The sequence below is a fragment of the Pan troglodytes genome, chromosome 15 (assembly GCF_028858775.2).
Source record: "Pan troglodytes isolate AG18354 chromosome 15, NHGRI_mPanTro3-v2.0_pri, whole genome shotgun sequence".
Classification (NCBI taxonomy): domain Eukaryota; kingdom Metazoa; phylum Chordata; class Mammalia; order Primates; family Hominidae; genus Pan; species Pan troglodytes.
In genome coordinates, this window is record NC_072413.2 from 54952279 (window position 1) to 54968537 (window position 16259).

Sequence of the window (16259 nt, forward strand, 5' to 3'; positions counted from 1 at the left end):
GAGCAGCCTGAAAGGACTAGAACATTTCTCTGCATTAAGGCTTCTTAGACGGCAAATCACCGTTTAGCACGTTTGTTGTTTTGCATTATAAGCATCCAGCTTTATTTTTAAAACTGTATGACCAGTGCTACTTTAGTGTGATTTGGGCACACTAGTACCCACTGCGCACTGTGTCTGGAATCAGCTTGACTCTAATGACCCAAGCCCTGGGGTTGAGAGTGGTCCTCAGCCCCCGCTAACTCCTCTCACCTGGTGAGCTTCCTCAGGTGCACCTTTGTTCTTGCAATGTGGCCTCAGTCGTAGCCACTTGGTTTATCAGATCTATCATACTACCTTTGAACCTCTGATGGGGAGAAAAAGATAAGACCGAATCCTATTCTTTTCCTCCCATGGGCTACTCTAACTCCACATGTATTTAGAGTAATCAGATTTCTTTGGTAGCATCCAGGACCGAAATTTGTACAAAAATATTGGAGGATCAGTAATATCCTCTATGCTCAAGTTCCTTGCATGTTTCCTACTTATACCTGGCACATCCGAAGTTGCACATTCCATTAGAATGTGGGATTAAAATGACCTTTGGTCCTGTACCCTCCTAGCCCTGTGGGCTTGAGCAGCCAGTGGCAGTGCCCACAAAATGTGACTGTTACACAGCCAGCCCAGTGAGTGATATAACCCCTGAGCACCTTCTTCAAATAAGAGAGTGTTGGACCTACCAGTGCCCAAATTTTACCTCCTTCTCTCCTTCCATGGGTTCATTCATGCAATAAAGCCAGACTCATTCATGTAATACAGAGAACATAAAATATTTGTTGAGCTCTACTCTACTACATTCCAGGCATTATTTGCAGTGATGGCAATATAATTGTGAACAAGAAATCAGTTCCTGCCCTCACAGAGCTTCCAGGTCAGAAGGTATTCTCAGCTGGAGAGATGGGCTCTGCCAAGCTAGAGTTTACTTTCTTTTGGCTTGTATGTAAATTCAAAGGCAGTATCTCGCTCTACCAGTGGAATTTGACTGCATGATGTCTCACAGAAAGTTCTTCGCTCCCAGACATGGGTCCCTCAGCTTCCTGCCCCAGAAGTGCAACAGCGGGCATTGTGGGAAGGTGAAGAGCCTCCCTAAGGATGACCCTTCCAAGCCGGTCTGCCTCACAGGCTTCCTGGGATACAAGGCTGGCATGACTCACATCGTGCAGGAAGTTGACAGGCCAGGATCCAAGGTGAATAAGAAGGAGGTGGTAGAGGCTGTGACCATTGTAGAGACACTGCCCATGATGGTTGTGGGCATTGTGGGCTATGTGGAAACCCCTCAAGGCCTCCAGACCTTCAAGACTGTCTTCGCTGAGCACATCAGTGATGAGTGCAAGAGGTGCTTCTATAAGAACTGGCATAAATCTAAGAAGAAGGCCTTTACCAAGTACTGCAAGAAATGGCAGGATGAGAATGGCAAGAAGCAGCTGGAGAAGGACTTCAGCAGCATGAAGAAGTACTGCCAAGTCATCCATGTCATTGCCCACACCCAGATGCACCGCTTCCTCTGCACCAGAAGAAGGCCCACCTGATGGAGATCCAGGTGAATGGAGACACCATGGCCAAGAAGCTGGACTGGGCCCGCGAGAGGTTTGAGCAGCAGTTACCTGTGAACCATGTGTTTGGGCAGGATGAGATGATTGACATCATCAGAATGACAAAGGGCAGAGGCTACAAAGGGGTCACCAGTCGTTGGCACGCCAAGAAGCTGCCCCGCAAGACCCACCAAGGCCCGCTCAAGGTGTCCTGTACTGGGGCATGGCATCTTGTCCATGTGGCCTTCTCTGTGGCACGCACTTGGCAGAAAGGCTACTGTCACCACACTGAGATCAATAAGAAGATCCATAAGATTGGCCAGGGCTACCTTATCAAGGATGACAAACTGATCAAGAACAATGCCTCCACTGACTATGACCTGTCTGACAAGAGCATCAACCCTCTAGGTGTCTTTGGCCACTATGGTGAAGTGACCAATGACTTTGTCATGCTGAAGGGCTGTGTGGTAGGAACCAAGAAGCGAGTGCTCACCCTCCCCACAAGTCCTTGCTGGTGCAGACCAAACGGCGGGCTCTGGAGAAGACTGACCTTAAGTTCACTGACACCACCTCCAAGTTTGGCCATGGCCGCTTCCAGACCATGGAGGAGAAGAAAGCATCCATGGGAAAACTCAAGAAAGACCAAATTGCAAAGGAAGAAAGAGCTTAATGCCAGGAACAGATTTTGCAGCTGGTAGGGTCTCAATAAAAGTTATTATCCACTGGAAAACAAAAACAACAAAAAAAAAGGCAGTATCTCCTCAAACAGCAGGCACCTGCATTGTTGCTGTGTGAGTTCATCTTTGTTTTGCAGGCATAAATCACCAACCCCTTTAAAAAACAAATTAAAATGTATTTTCTAAAGTTAGCTTATGTAAGAGAAATTTCCAGAAATGCTGCCTGGTCCTGCAGGGCAAGTGAAGCATTAGCCTGTCTCTCTGAAGCTTTGTTTCAAAACTCCACAGGTCCATTTGCAACCTGTATTTTGAATGTGATTAGTTACATAATAACCCTTTACTTTTTTCCACACTATGGCACCTTCCTTGGAAGAGCTTAAGGTGTTTTACAGCCATTATCTCATTAACCCTCACCGTGGGGAGTGTTGGGGGTGGCACAGCATATATTATTGTCTCTATTTTACAGAAGGGGACATTACGATGGCATAAGAAGTTAAGTGTCTTGAGCAATAGTACAAAGGAAGTCAAGTGGAACTAAGAACAGAAACAAGTTTCACAAACAGGCTTTTGCTGGCCTGGCATAAATCTATCTGCTTCCCTCTATCAGAAAGAATGCAGTAGGCTTGGTGATGGTACTGAAGATTTGATCTTCGGTTAAAAAGAATGGGTTAAATATATGTTGGGAGGAAAGAGCAGATGAGTTAAGTTGAATCATCCAGGCTGATAGAAAGCTGCTTAATAAATGTCTTCAAACAATACACGCATGTACTTCATGCCTACTCCAGGCTGCAATGCTGCTAAGTGCTGTAGGAGAAATCTAGGAAGGCTCTCATTGGTACCGAGTAGGTACTAGATACAAATTTGTTGAAGGAAAGAAGGAAGGAAGTTGGGATATCTTTCTCATCTTCAAGGAGCTTATAACTGGGGAGGGAGAAAAACTACAAACTATTACAAAGGTAAGTATGTGCTGAACTAGGGAGTATTCTCTGTTGATGCAATAAGAGCTCGGAGAAGGAAGAAACTACCGCTGCCTGGAGTGGTCATAGAAACCTTCTTGCAAGGGATAGAACCTGAATTAGGGTTGGAGAAGTGGGGGATTCTGGAGAGGTGAAGAGGAGGACGGATACTATCTTTGGAAGTGCAAGGGCCTGACAAGGCTGGTGGAAGAGGCATACGTACGAAGGTGTGCAGCCACATGGCATGTTTTCTAAAAAAAGGAAGTGGATTTTGCAAGATTGGAAAGAGGGACTGTTTCTTTCAATAGGTATTGTGAAGTTTCTGCTATTCACCAGAAGACAAAGGGTAAAGAATCAAGGCAAACTCCTAGATTATGAAGTTGAATGAATGCCATTGTCAAGAAAGAAAGCTTGTATTTTGGAGTGTTTCTAATTTTTGAGTGTGTAATAACTTCAGTACATTACTGTCAGTACATTTATTTTGAAACTTTATTGATACCTTCATTTTCTCAGTGTGTTTCTTCCTTAAAGGTGAGATTGAGCACAAAATTGTTTTCTGCTGTTACTGAATTGGTAGTCTTTTTTTTTGTATTGTTTTACTCCGTTTTATTTAGTGAAACATTTGTTATTATAATTATTATTTTTACTGTTATTCAATTCTAAATAAATGCATTATTGCATCCATTACCATCCTATCTCTGCTTCACATTTATCCCCTAATATGGCCAATATCTGGCAGAGATCTTTCCAGCAACTTTCTTCTTCTGACTTAGGTTGAACAATTAGACTTATACATTTTGAAAATAGCTATTATTGTATTTTGGCATTTTCAGCCTCTTCAGGAATCAAAACTCTTACTTAGTCTCTTTTTCTCTTCCACAAAACAGGGAAGATGAAAAGCTTCAGAGACCAAAATCTCCTTTATTCCCAGATAATGTCAGCCTAAAACTAGAGGGAGATTGTCAAAATAAGAAAAAAAATTAACTCAACATCATAGGAAATGCATATCAACCCAAATAGGAGATTTCAGGTTATTAAGAGATGATTTCAATTATTGGGGGGTCTGAAGAAGGCAGAAGGGAGTCTAGCTCCAGAGTTTGAAGGCACTTTGGACTCCAATGATTCTCAACAGAGAGGCTAAGTTGGAGGTATTAATAGGTGCCGGTGCAGAAAAATAGGATCTGTAGATTTGAAGACCAGTCTCAGATATGATTTGGGGGTGGGGCACATGGGCAAGAAGCTTAGGTGTCTGTCTATATTTCAAGTATTCCAAGCATACAGCCATAGGGAGAAAAATATGTAGAAAAGAGATGGGCAGAATTTTTCTGAAGTTCATTCTCTCATTTATTACCTTTCCATCTAATGGACAGCCTTACTGAGAATGAGGTTCATATCAAATTCCTATTTCTCTTTTCTGTCTGTGAACGTTCCCAGTTTAATTCGAGTGTATGCATTATCAAACATCTGTTTTAATTACAGCTATTGTTAAGGTAGTTAATCAGTTGTCGTCTCTTGCCAACCAAACTCCTATATTGCTAAATTTCTGTACAATCAAAGATACAATAAATATAAAAGGAATTCTTGTATATCAGCGTGAAAAAAATGCATACAACTTCTTTGCTCACTGATGCAACCAAAACACCCAGGAGTTATTATAATGTGCATTCCCTTGACACAGACTTTTATTTCATGCAAATGACTGTGATTAAGATTCAAATACTTTTTTTTCATTTTCACACATTACTTAATCAATGTGAAGTACTGTGTAAAAATTGCATCTCTTCATAACCGTGATTTTGACCAAGTCAAGTGTTGCTCCTAGAATTATAATCCAGACTTGTGATTCAATTATCATTTAGAGACTTTCTAAATTCAAATTAAGTTCATTCTTTCCTCCTCCTCCCAACACTGTAAACTTAATATCAGTATGGATCATTTGTAAGGTATGATCAAAATAACTTTCCATTGCAAGGAAATATACATTGTGATGTCTGATTTTTCCTTTACCTGCAAAAAGAGGCACAGCAATCAATAGGAACTAGCCATTAAAATGTATGAAAATGCAGAAGGTACCATCTATTTTTCCATTTATGTTAACTTAGCTTTTAGGCTGAATAAAATTGACACTCCCCAGAATACTTATCTATTTAAACCTACTTGGAACAGTTGCACAAACTCCATTTAAAGTTAAAAAGAACCCATGGAATACTTAAAGTTTGGCATCCTTGTTTGATAAATTAACTACAGGACATTCAAAAAGCACACTCTTATAGAATCAACAAGGAATGCATAAAATGAAGCAAGATTCCAGAGGCCAACTAAGCAACTCTCATACAACTATAAAACACTGATCTATTTACAGTTTACTGCACCCAAGCCAGAGGCTGAATCTTGTTTTGTTATTGTCTGTGACTACCTCTTTTTTGCTCATGTTGCATTTCATCTTTATTTGAGGAAAAATTAGATTTTGCCAATGACTAGGAATTAGGCTTCAGAACTGGCAGGTTTTGGGTTCTCATAATATCAACCTCACCCATTTATTAAAAATATGTACCATAGACTGAAGTTCTGTAGCCTCCGAGTTGAAAATAAAATCCAATTTTAAGTTGTTTTTCTTCTTTCAGCATTCACCGAAAATTCCTCCTTTTGTGTCCAATTGCAATAAGCAGAAAAAAACACTCATCTTTTATTCTCCATGGTTCCTAGAACACATCTTTATGCCATATTCCTAGAACATATCTCTATGCCAGAGCTGAATTTGTTGAATTTGAATTATTTTTTTTTGAGAGAAGTAAAATTTGCATTTGATGGAGTTTGATGAATTCAAACAGACAACGTTTGAATCTGAATATTCCTTTTCAGAAGTTTCTTCGACATGCTCATGGGATGTCCTGACTCTTCTACCATGATAAGTTGAAGGGACATTCACAATTAGTCCATTTGAAGGGTCCCAACTAGTAAGTACCCTGGCCAGTTGGAACCAAAGGTCTAGTCCTGAATTTACTGGAAGACTAGGAAATATCTGTGAGATTGAAGTGGTTCTGCAGGAGGAAGAATTGTGAACTGCTATAGATTCACCTGAGAAGCCAAGATAGCATTCCATAGGAGTAAAGGTAACCAACCATGTTGGGTCTTTTGAAACTAGAACTGGGTCGTTTGAAGTCAGTCTAGGCTGCTTACAGAAGACCAAATGGACAATTCCTATTTATTCTGGTCCCATTCAGGAGGTTCTGAGGATGTTTTAGGATAAAGCTTTGGAGAAAACAAGTGAGATTGTGTCAGAGACTACTGGTTGGGCCTCAATGTCCAGTCTTCCTCATCCCATTGCGATAGATTTTTGCTGTGCACTTGGCTGCTCAGAATAAAGGCCTCATTTCCCAGGTGCCCTGTAGCTAACAGTGGACCCATGACTAACTTTTGGCCAATGGAATTTAAGCAGAGCAGAGGTCCAGAATTCCATACCCCAAATTCTTGGGGCCAGATAAGGTTTGGAATTCAGGTTTCTTTTGATTTTGAAGGTGATATGATGCATATACGGCTTCTTATGGAATATCTCCATTGAAGTCTGGGGCAGCACCTCATAATTAACTGCAACAAATTATAACAGTATTCACCCTAAGTGGGATAAATGAAGACCATAAGGCCACTTGTAGTGGCTCACACATGTAATCCCAGTGCTTTGGGAGGCTGAGGCTGAAGAATCACTTGAGGCCAGGCAACAAGACCAGCCTCAGCAACATAGCGAGATTCCATCTCTACAAAAAAAATTTATAATTAACCAGATACGGTGTATGTGTCTGTAGTCCTAGCTGCTCAAGAGGCTGAAGAAGGAGGATCATTTGAGCCCAGGAATTCGAGGTCACAGTGAGCTATGAGTGTGCCACTCCACTCCAGCCTAGGAGACAGAGCAAGATCCTATCTCTAAAAAAAACAAACAAAAAAAGAAGACATACATAGTGTTACATAGTGTCATATTAATTCAGATTAGGTTTTGCCTTCAAATGAATTTTTGTTGAAAACTTGTGAAAATTTTTGTTTTCAGAGTTTTTTTGGATTTTAGAATTATCTATCATTTGGCTGCTTCTAGAAAACTATAGAGACCACTGACAAATATCTTTTGCCCCTTCCATGTTGCTTCCTATATCCAGTCTCCTGGAATGTGATTTTCCTCAGATCATGAGGACTGTATTTATAAAGACAATATAAAACTATTCCTATTTGGTATTTTCCTCAAAGAGCTATTATTATATTTAAAAATGTGAATACTCTTATGTTATGTGGCATAATTTATTATTGAACACACATTATGTGCAACATACCTTGCTAAGTATCTCATTTAATGTGATTATTAATTCCATTTTATGGATGAGAAAACTGAGTTATAGGAATTTTAAGTATCTTGGCTAAAGCCCACAATCAATGAGTGGCAAAGCCAGGATTTGAAACTAAGAAGTCTCTTGCCAGGGCCGCATGTTTGTCCGCGGTACTATTTCTACCTTCTTTCCATGAGACCATAGTTACTATATAAAAATATGAAGACTCATTATAGAAATCTGGGTAGAGTTGCCTGTTTCCCTGTGGTTCTGGAATCGCATTTTTTAGATGCTTTGTTGGGACATGGTGCTTTTTCTCCTGCCCCATTTTAGTTGCACAAGTTTGACTCGCTATTAACCAGCTTTCTAACCATGCCAATGGACAACCCCAAAGGAAGAGAGTGAAGCTAGAATTCAGCTGTTTTCAATAATCACAGTAACGCTGAGAACCACAACTACATCGTTATATTAAAGCATCTTGTCACAGTGTCTTATAGCTATCACTATTTTATAGCCATACCTCCAAGCCAAATTAAATGTGAATATAAGTTTTAAAGAACCAGTTAATCTGGCCTCTGGGCCATACTTGCTGGGTCACACCTGTGTGTCATTTGAGGTGTCACACACTCAGTGACTGGTGACATTTTACTGTTAGCACCCACCCACCCAAAGAAATCACAATCTAATAGCAAAACAATCCCAGCTCAAATCTGAAATGAATTTAGAAGTTATGAATGTGTTCACAAATAACTGTGATTATATTATTAGCATTTCTGGCACCATTACCTAGAAAATATGAAAATGAAAATGTAACTAGTTAACAATAGGGAAGGGCAGTGCTGATGGAATTGGTTTTGAGTCCAGAGATGGATGTCAGACTAAGCCCTTTTCAGTTTCAGAGCTTTGGCCTCAACTCATTAGAGTAGTTGAATCTCAAAAATTACTATGGGAAATATAACAAAATATTAACAATTGCTAAATCTCGATGACGAGCAAGTGGATATTCATTATAGTATTCTCCCTACTTTTATGTAAGATTGACAATTTCATAACAAAAAGTTAGAAAACAAAAAGCGAGGGAAAATCCATTCAAATGATAACTTTTAAAATTAGCATGCTAAAATGCATTATTTAAATGAAATTCTTCAGGCATTTAGCCCTGTACTATTCAATACAGTAGCTGCTAGGCACATGTGGCTATTTAGATTTAAATAAAAATGAATCAAAATTAAATAAAATTAAAAACTCAGTCCCTCAGTTGCATGAGCCACATTTCAATTACTCAGTAGTTACTGGCTATATATATTTTTTAATGATTTAAAAAAATTGTGGTAAACTATGTGTAACATAAAATTCATCATTTTAACAATTTTTAAGTGTACAGCTCAGTGGCATTAAATATGTTCACATTGTTGTACAACCATCACCACCATCCAGCTCCAGAACTATAAATATATATATTCCATAAACTATTTTAAATATAAACTTTTAATCCATATTCTAATTTTAACTATTTTTTAATTGTGGTAAATAGATTACAAGCATATTTAGAACCTGCTAAATTTAGTGCTGTTGTCTGTTTCCAAATTTCCTAACAGTATCAGGTTACTACTTGCTTGTCATTATGTTGACTGCAAACTGATTAGGAAGTCACAGAAAACCAAGGCATGGGAAATGTAAAGGAGAAAAATTATAAATTGTGAAGCTTTATAAATTAACTATTTTTTTTTCCTGGCAATAGGGAAGCGGGAGGAACTCCATTCTTGAACTGCAGCAATGAAATTAACCTCATTGCACTTGTGGACCCCCAAGGCTCTTGAACATAATTTGAGTTAAACGTCTCTACTGAAGTACAGGCTGATTGAGTCAGCAAACATCCGTGGAGGGCCCACAGGTGCTGTGTCTGTGGTGGGACCATAATGGTGAGCAAGACAGGCAAGACTCCTATTTTTATGGAGCTTCCTTTCTAGCGTGGGGAGACAGACAATAAACCAACCCACTCACAAGTAAACCAAAAGGTTTATGGACAATGGCGATAAATGCTGCAAAGAATGTAAGATGAGGTGATATAATAGAGATCACCATGAATTTATATACATGTATTTATTTATTTATTTAGACGGAGTCTCATTCTGTAGCCCAGGCTGGAGTGCAGTGGCGCGATCTCGGCTCACTGCCAACTCCACCTCCTGGATTCAAGCAATTCTCCTGCCTCAGCCTCCCAAGTAGCTGGGATTACAGGCGCACACCACCACACCCGGTTTTGTATTTTTAGTAGAGACAGGGTTTCACCATGTTGGCCAGGCTGGTCTCAAACTCCTGACCTCAGATGATCCGCCCACCTTGGCCTCCCAAAATGCTGGGATTACAGGTGTGAGCCACCACACCCGGCTGAATTTATATCTTAATGTATTAGAAACTTTCGCTGCTTCTAAGTTGTAAGCCATCTTCAGAAGCAAGTTCTAAATTAGTTGTAAATCACCTAAAAACAACAAAAAACGAAACTTGCCACTACCTTTTGATATTCCTGCCTCCTGGCTGTGACTTACTAACTGGTTCTACTGAATTACTTACTCAATAAGCTTGCGTCCTACAAATTTGGTAAGTGTTCAAGTAACTCACACCTTACCTTGATGTTTAAGAGAAGCCACCTGTAGCTTTTGCAAAAGAAATTTATCCAGATTGGTGCTGTGTTGCAAATTGAACCCCAGGTTTTAAACGTATAAAGGAAAAAGTCTGGAAATAGGAAAGAAAAGCCACAGATATGTCAGACAGTTTTTGCATAATGTCTGTAATTGTCTCCTCAAGCCCCGTCAAGATTTGAAGCAATGCAGGCTAATATTTCCATAGACATTTTCTCCACTGCAAACAGACAGTGGGTGCTTCTCAAGTTTCACCTCTATTCTAGGGACAAACACTTGCAGAGTGAGGAGCTGTGTGAACCTAGGAAGAAGGTAATATGAGTCAGCACAACTTTCCTCCTCTCAAGAAATACGCAAAGCATTTCCCATATTCCCATGGAGTTTACTATCTTACGCATTCTATATACCTAAGTCTGTTTCAGTTCAGGAGAAAATAAATGCATGACAAGAGTATTTGGTTTTTATTGGGTAAAAGTTGAAATTAGTAGAGCGAGCAATGATATAATTGTCCACATAATGGGAAATAAACAAGTTGGTCAGTGTTCAAGAGAGAAGTGCAAACTTTGCTTCAGGTTTTGTTTTGACGGTAACACCTTAATCATTTTCTTTTTTTTTTAATATATTTTTATTTATTTATTTTTATTATTATACTTTAAGTTTTAGGGTACATGTGCACATTGTGCAGGTTAGTTACATATGTATACATGTGCCATGCTGGTGCGCTGCACCCACTAACTCGTCATCTAGCATTAGGTATATCTCCCAATGCTATCCCTCCCCCCTCCCCCCACCCCACAACAGTCCCCAGAGTGTGATATTCCCCTTCCTGTGTCCATGTGATCTCATTGTTCAATTCCCACCTATGAGTGAGAATATGCGGTGTTTGGTTTTTTGTTCTTGCGATAGTTTACTGAGAATGATGATTTCCAATTTCATCCATGTCCCTACAAAGGACATGAACTCACCATTTTTTATGGCTGCATAGTATTCCATGGTGTATATGTGCCACATTTTCTTAATCCAGTCTATCATTGTTGGACATTTGGGTTGGTTCCAAGTCTTTGCTATCGTGAATAATGCCGCAATAAACATACGTGTGCATGTGTCTTTATAGCAGCATGATTTATAGTCCTTTGGGTATATACCCAATAATGGGATGGCTGGGTCAAATGGTATTTCCAGTTCTAGATCCCTGAGGAATCGCCACACTGACTTCCACAATGGTTGAACTAGTTTACAGTCCCACCAACAGTGTAAAAGTGTTCCTATTTCTCCACATCCTCTCCAGCACCTGTTGTTTCCTGACTTTTTAATGATTGCCATTCTAACTGGTGTGAGATGGTATCTCATTGTGGTTTTGACATACTTGGAAGTAAAGCTCTCCTCAGCAAATGTAAAAGAACAGAAATTATAACAAACTATCTCTCAGACCACAGGGCAATCAAACTAGAACTCAGGATTAAGAATCTCACTCAAAACCGCTCAACTACATGGAAACTGAACAACCTGCTCCTGAATGACTACTGGGTACATAACGAAATGAAGGCAGAAATAAAGATGTTCTTTGAAACCAACGAGAACAAAGACACAACATACCAGAATCTCTGGGACGCATTCAAAGCAGTGTGTAGAGGGAAATTTATAGCACTAAATGCCCACAAGAGAAAGCAGGAAAGATCCAAAATTGACACCCTAACATCACAATTAAAAGAACTAGAAAAGCAAGAGCAAACACATTCAAAAGCTAGCAGAAGGCAAGAAATAACTAAAATCAGAGCAGAACTGAAGGAAATAGAGACACAAAAAACCCTTCAAAAAATTAATGAATCCAGGAGCTGGTTTTTTGAAAGGATCAACAAAATTGATAGACCGCTAGCAAGACTAATACAGAAAAAAAGAGAGAGGAATCAAATAGACGCATTTTCAAGCCTTCTTGATTATCCTGCCTCTTGAATGCGCACTTCTGTCAGTGTTTCATCTTTAAGAACTATTTACAGCCTTGGAAATAGCCTGGGGCAAACCGCAATTTATATAAGGACAGGCACAGAATGTGGTTTTCAATTACTCTACTATTTGGGTAACTCTTGAGCTGGGGTGATGCGAATTTGAGTGGATTTTAAATGGTAATAGTGACAGAATCATGGCCAATATTTATTTGTAAGGTTTCTTAATCAGTTATCATATTTCATTTGTATATATCCCTTAGATTTTGGAGAAATAAATTCCCAAACTCAATTTCTTAGGTTTAGAATATTGACCACAATGAGCTGGGTGCCGTGGCTCACACCTGTAATCCTGGCACTTTGGGAGGCCGAGGCCTTGGGATGAGTGCCTGAGCCCAGGAGCTTGAGACCAGCTCGAGTAACATGGCGAAGCCGCCACCTCCGCAAAAAACAAAATATAAAAATTAGCCAGGTATGGTGGTTTACACCTGTAGTCCCAGCTGCTCAGGGGGCTGAGGTGGGAGGATCACTTGAACCTGGGAGGTTGAGCCTGCAGTGATCTGTGATGGCGCCACTGCACTCCAGCCTTGGTGACAAAGTGAGACCCAGTTAAAAAAGAAAAATAGAAGCATAATACAAGCCTCCTTCACTGAAATCCATAGGGATAGTTTTCAGCATGAATAACAATAACACTAATAACACAAGCTAATATTGATTGTGTACTTACTATGTGCCTAGTGCTGTGCTAAGATCTTGGCATATATTATCTCGCATAATTCTCATAACAACCTCCATGTTAGTAACGAGGAAATTAAGGGTTACAGAAGTACAGCAGGCAGCAAAAGCATGAGCCAGCAACTCCCTGTCATCTGCCCAATGGTGGCAATGAGGTGGGCGGCTTGGAAGACTTGAATTTACCATGACCTCTATCAGAACTGCCTCCTCCAAGCCACCCAAATAGACGTTTTATCCAAGTGAGGACAGTTGCTAAGTAAATACATATGGCAATCCAGAAGACCATCCCAGGTAGAAATTCCAGAGCTGTCACTCTATCTACACATGACCGTCACTGCCAAATTCCTATTTACAGAATGCTCATGATGTCTGGAACACTAGATTAGACAATGTACGGGATAAAAGGGAAGCAGGAGACCTGGAAGGAGCCCAAGGCAATATGGCTGCATGGAATAGCGGAACAAGATCAGTCCTGGGTGCCCGGCAGGACTGCCTTCTACTTTGGAGTCTTAGAAATTATTTCCTTGGTCCTAGACAAGTTACCTAGTTTCCCTGAGCCTGGGTTTATTAGATGTAAAATGAGAGGTTCAACTTAACAACATTTTAAGTCCCTTGTAGCTATAAAATGTGATGATTCCAGAGGTCCTGTTGAGAGGTGACAGCATGCTGGCAGTCCTCACGGCCCTCGTTCGCCCTCAGCGCCTCCCCTGCCTGGGCTCCCACTTTGGCGACGCTTGAGGAGCCCTTCAGCCCACCGCTGCACTGTGGGAACCCCTTTCTGGGCTGGCCAAGGCCGGAGCCGGCTCCCTCAGCTTGCGGGGAGGTGTGGAGGGAGAGGCGCGGGCGGGAACCGGGGCCAGCACGAGTTCCGGGTGGGTGTGGGCTTGGCGGGCCCGGCACTCGGAGCAATGAGGGGCTTAGCACCCCGGCCAGCGGCTGCAGAGGGTGTGCTGGGTCCCCCAGCAGTGCCGGCCCATGGGCGCTGCGCTCGATTTCTCGCCGGGCCTTAGCTGTCTCCCCGCGGGGCAGGGCTCGGGACCTGCAGCGCGCCATGCCTGAGCCTCCCCTCACCGTGGGCTCCTGTGCGGCCTGAGCCTCCCTGATGAGCGCTGCCCCCTGCTCCACAGCGCCCAGTCCCATCGACCACCCAAGGGCTGAGGAGTGCAGGCGCACGGCGCGGCACTGGCACGCAGCTCCACCTGCAGCCCCAGTGCGGGATCCACTAGGTGAAGCCAGCTGGGCTCCTGTGTCTGGTGGGGACGTGGAGAACCTTTATGTCTAGCTCAAGGATTGTAAATACACCAATTGGCACTCTGTATCTAGCTCAAGGTTTGTAAACACACCAATCAGCACCCTGTGTCCAGCTCAGGGTTTGTGAATGCACCAATGGACACTCTGTATCTAGCTACTCTGGTGGGGCCTTGGAGAGCCTTTGTGTGGACACTCTGTATCTAGCTAATCTGGTGGGGTGGTGGAGAACCTTTGTGTCTAGCTCAGAGATTGTAAACACACCAATCAGCGCCCAGTCAAAACAGACAACTCGGCTCTACCAATCAGCAGGATGTGGGTGGGGCCAGATAAGAGAATAAAAGCAGGCTGCCGGCGCCAACAGCGGCAACCTGCTGGGGTCCCCTTCCACACTGTGGTAGCTTTGTTCTTTTGCTCTTTGCAATAAATCTTGCTACTGCTCACTTTTTGCGTCCACACTGCTTTTATGAGCCATAACACTCACCGCAAAGGCCTGCAGCTTCACTCCGAAAACCAGCAAGACCACGACCCCACCGGGAAGAATGAACAACTCCAGACGCCCCGCCTTAAGAGCTGTAACACTCAACGCAAAGGTCTGCAGCTTCACTCCTGAGCCAGCGAGACCACGAACCCACCAGAAGGAAAAAACTCCGAACACATCCGAACATCAGAAGGAACAAACTCCAGACGCGCCACCTTAAGAGCTGTAACACTCACCGTGAGGGTCCGCGGCTTCATTCTTGAAGTCAGTGAGACCAAGAACCCACCAATTCCGGACACACTGTCTTCCAAGAATGTACAATCCAGTGGGGTGATGAGAAGTTCAATATTTCAATATTCAGAAATGTTTCTAAACTTTATATTACAATTGCTTTGGTGTTTCTTTTTTCTTAGGGCTGTGGGTGTCTTCTTTATCTCCTCCAGGGCTCAGTGTATGGTAGGCATGTTTGTGAGACAGCCAAGTAAAAACGCGTCCCGGGAAAACCTCTGAGCAGCCTGCGCACTGGGAGGAGTGTGCAATTGGGTGGAGCCTCCGGAAGCTCGCGCTGTTTGCGGGGCGGAGGAGCTTGGCCCCTCCTCTTCCTGCGTGGTATTTGAGATTCAATTTGCGAGGCGGGAAACCTATAGTAGCAGGACTGTCGCTCTGCTGAGCTTTCCCATTTCCTTTTTTTTCCTTTTTGCCCAATAAGTTCCATTTTTCTCACCCTTCAAAGTGTGCGAACCTAATCTCTCATCGTCATGTGACAAGGACACTGTTTTTAGCTGAACTAAGGAAAATTCCTACAACATTAGGGGCCTTATAAATGTTTGTTGAACAAATGAATAAGTAACATAATGAGTGAGTATACGAATAAACACATAAATTTAATTTCCCAAAGCAACAATATATACAAAAGTGAGCTGTCACTCTTATCTACCATGACCGTCCCTTCCTCTAATGCTAAAGTTCAGGTCTCATTTTCTATCATTTATTCCCAGCAGCAGATCCAGGTTTCTGTGGAGACTAAAGTTTATAGAATATAAGGGCCCTTCTTTAAGGAGGATTAAAGATTGCAAATGGAAAATTCAGTACAGCTCCTTTGCAGGGGTCTGTGCGAGTGAGGGGCACCGAAGTCTGTGCTTTTGGCTTCACAGTCAGCTCGGCCAGCAGGGCCCTTCTACACTCCGCTCCAGGGACACCTGCCTTCTTGCTTCCTCAAAAGCTTGCTCCTACCTTAGGGTCTTAGCAAGTGCTCCTCCCCCTCCTAGTCTTTCTCTACCAAGATCCTTGACTTTTTTTAAAAATTGTGGTTAAAATATGCATAACATAATATTGATCATTTTAACCATCCATGAGTGTAGATTTTGGTGGCATTAACTAATTCACAATGTTGTGTAACCATCACTGCTATTAATATCAATATCCCCCATTTAAAAAATCATTTCCAGTATAAACTCTCTACCCATTAAACAAAAACTGCCCTTTTTCCTCTCTTCCCCACAAACCGTGGCAACCGTTATTGTATTTTTGCTTCTATGAGTTTGACTATTACATATACCTCATATAGTGGAACCATACAATATCTGTCCTTCTGTTTCTGTACTAAATATAATGTTTTCAAGGCTCATTGTGGTGCAGCACCGTGTAAGAATTCTATTCTTCTTGATGGCTAAATAATATTCCATTGTGTATGTTT

At 41.7% G+C, this 16259-nt stretch overlaps 1 pseudogene; it reads left to right on the plus strand.

Moving 5' to 3' along the window:
* Positions 1-1025: 1025 nt before the first annotated feature.
* On the plus strand, positions 1026-2253 carry LOC452928 (large ribosomal subunit protein uL3-like; annotated as a pseudogene).
* The last annotated feature ends 14006 nt before the right edge of the window (positions 2254-16259 follow it).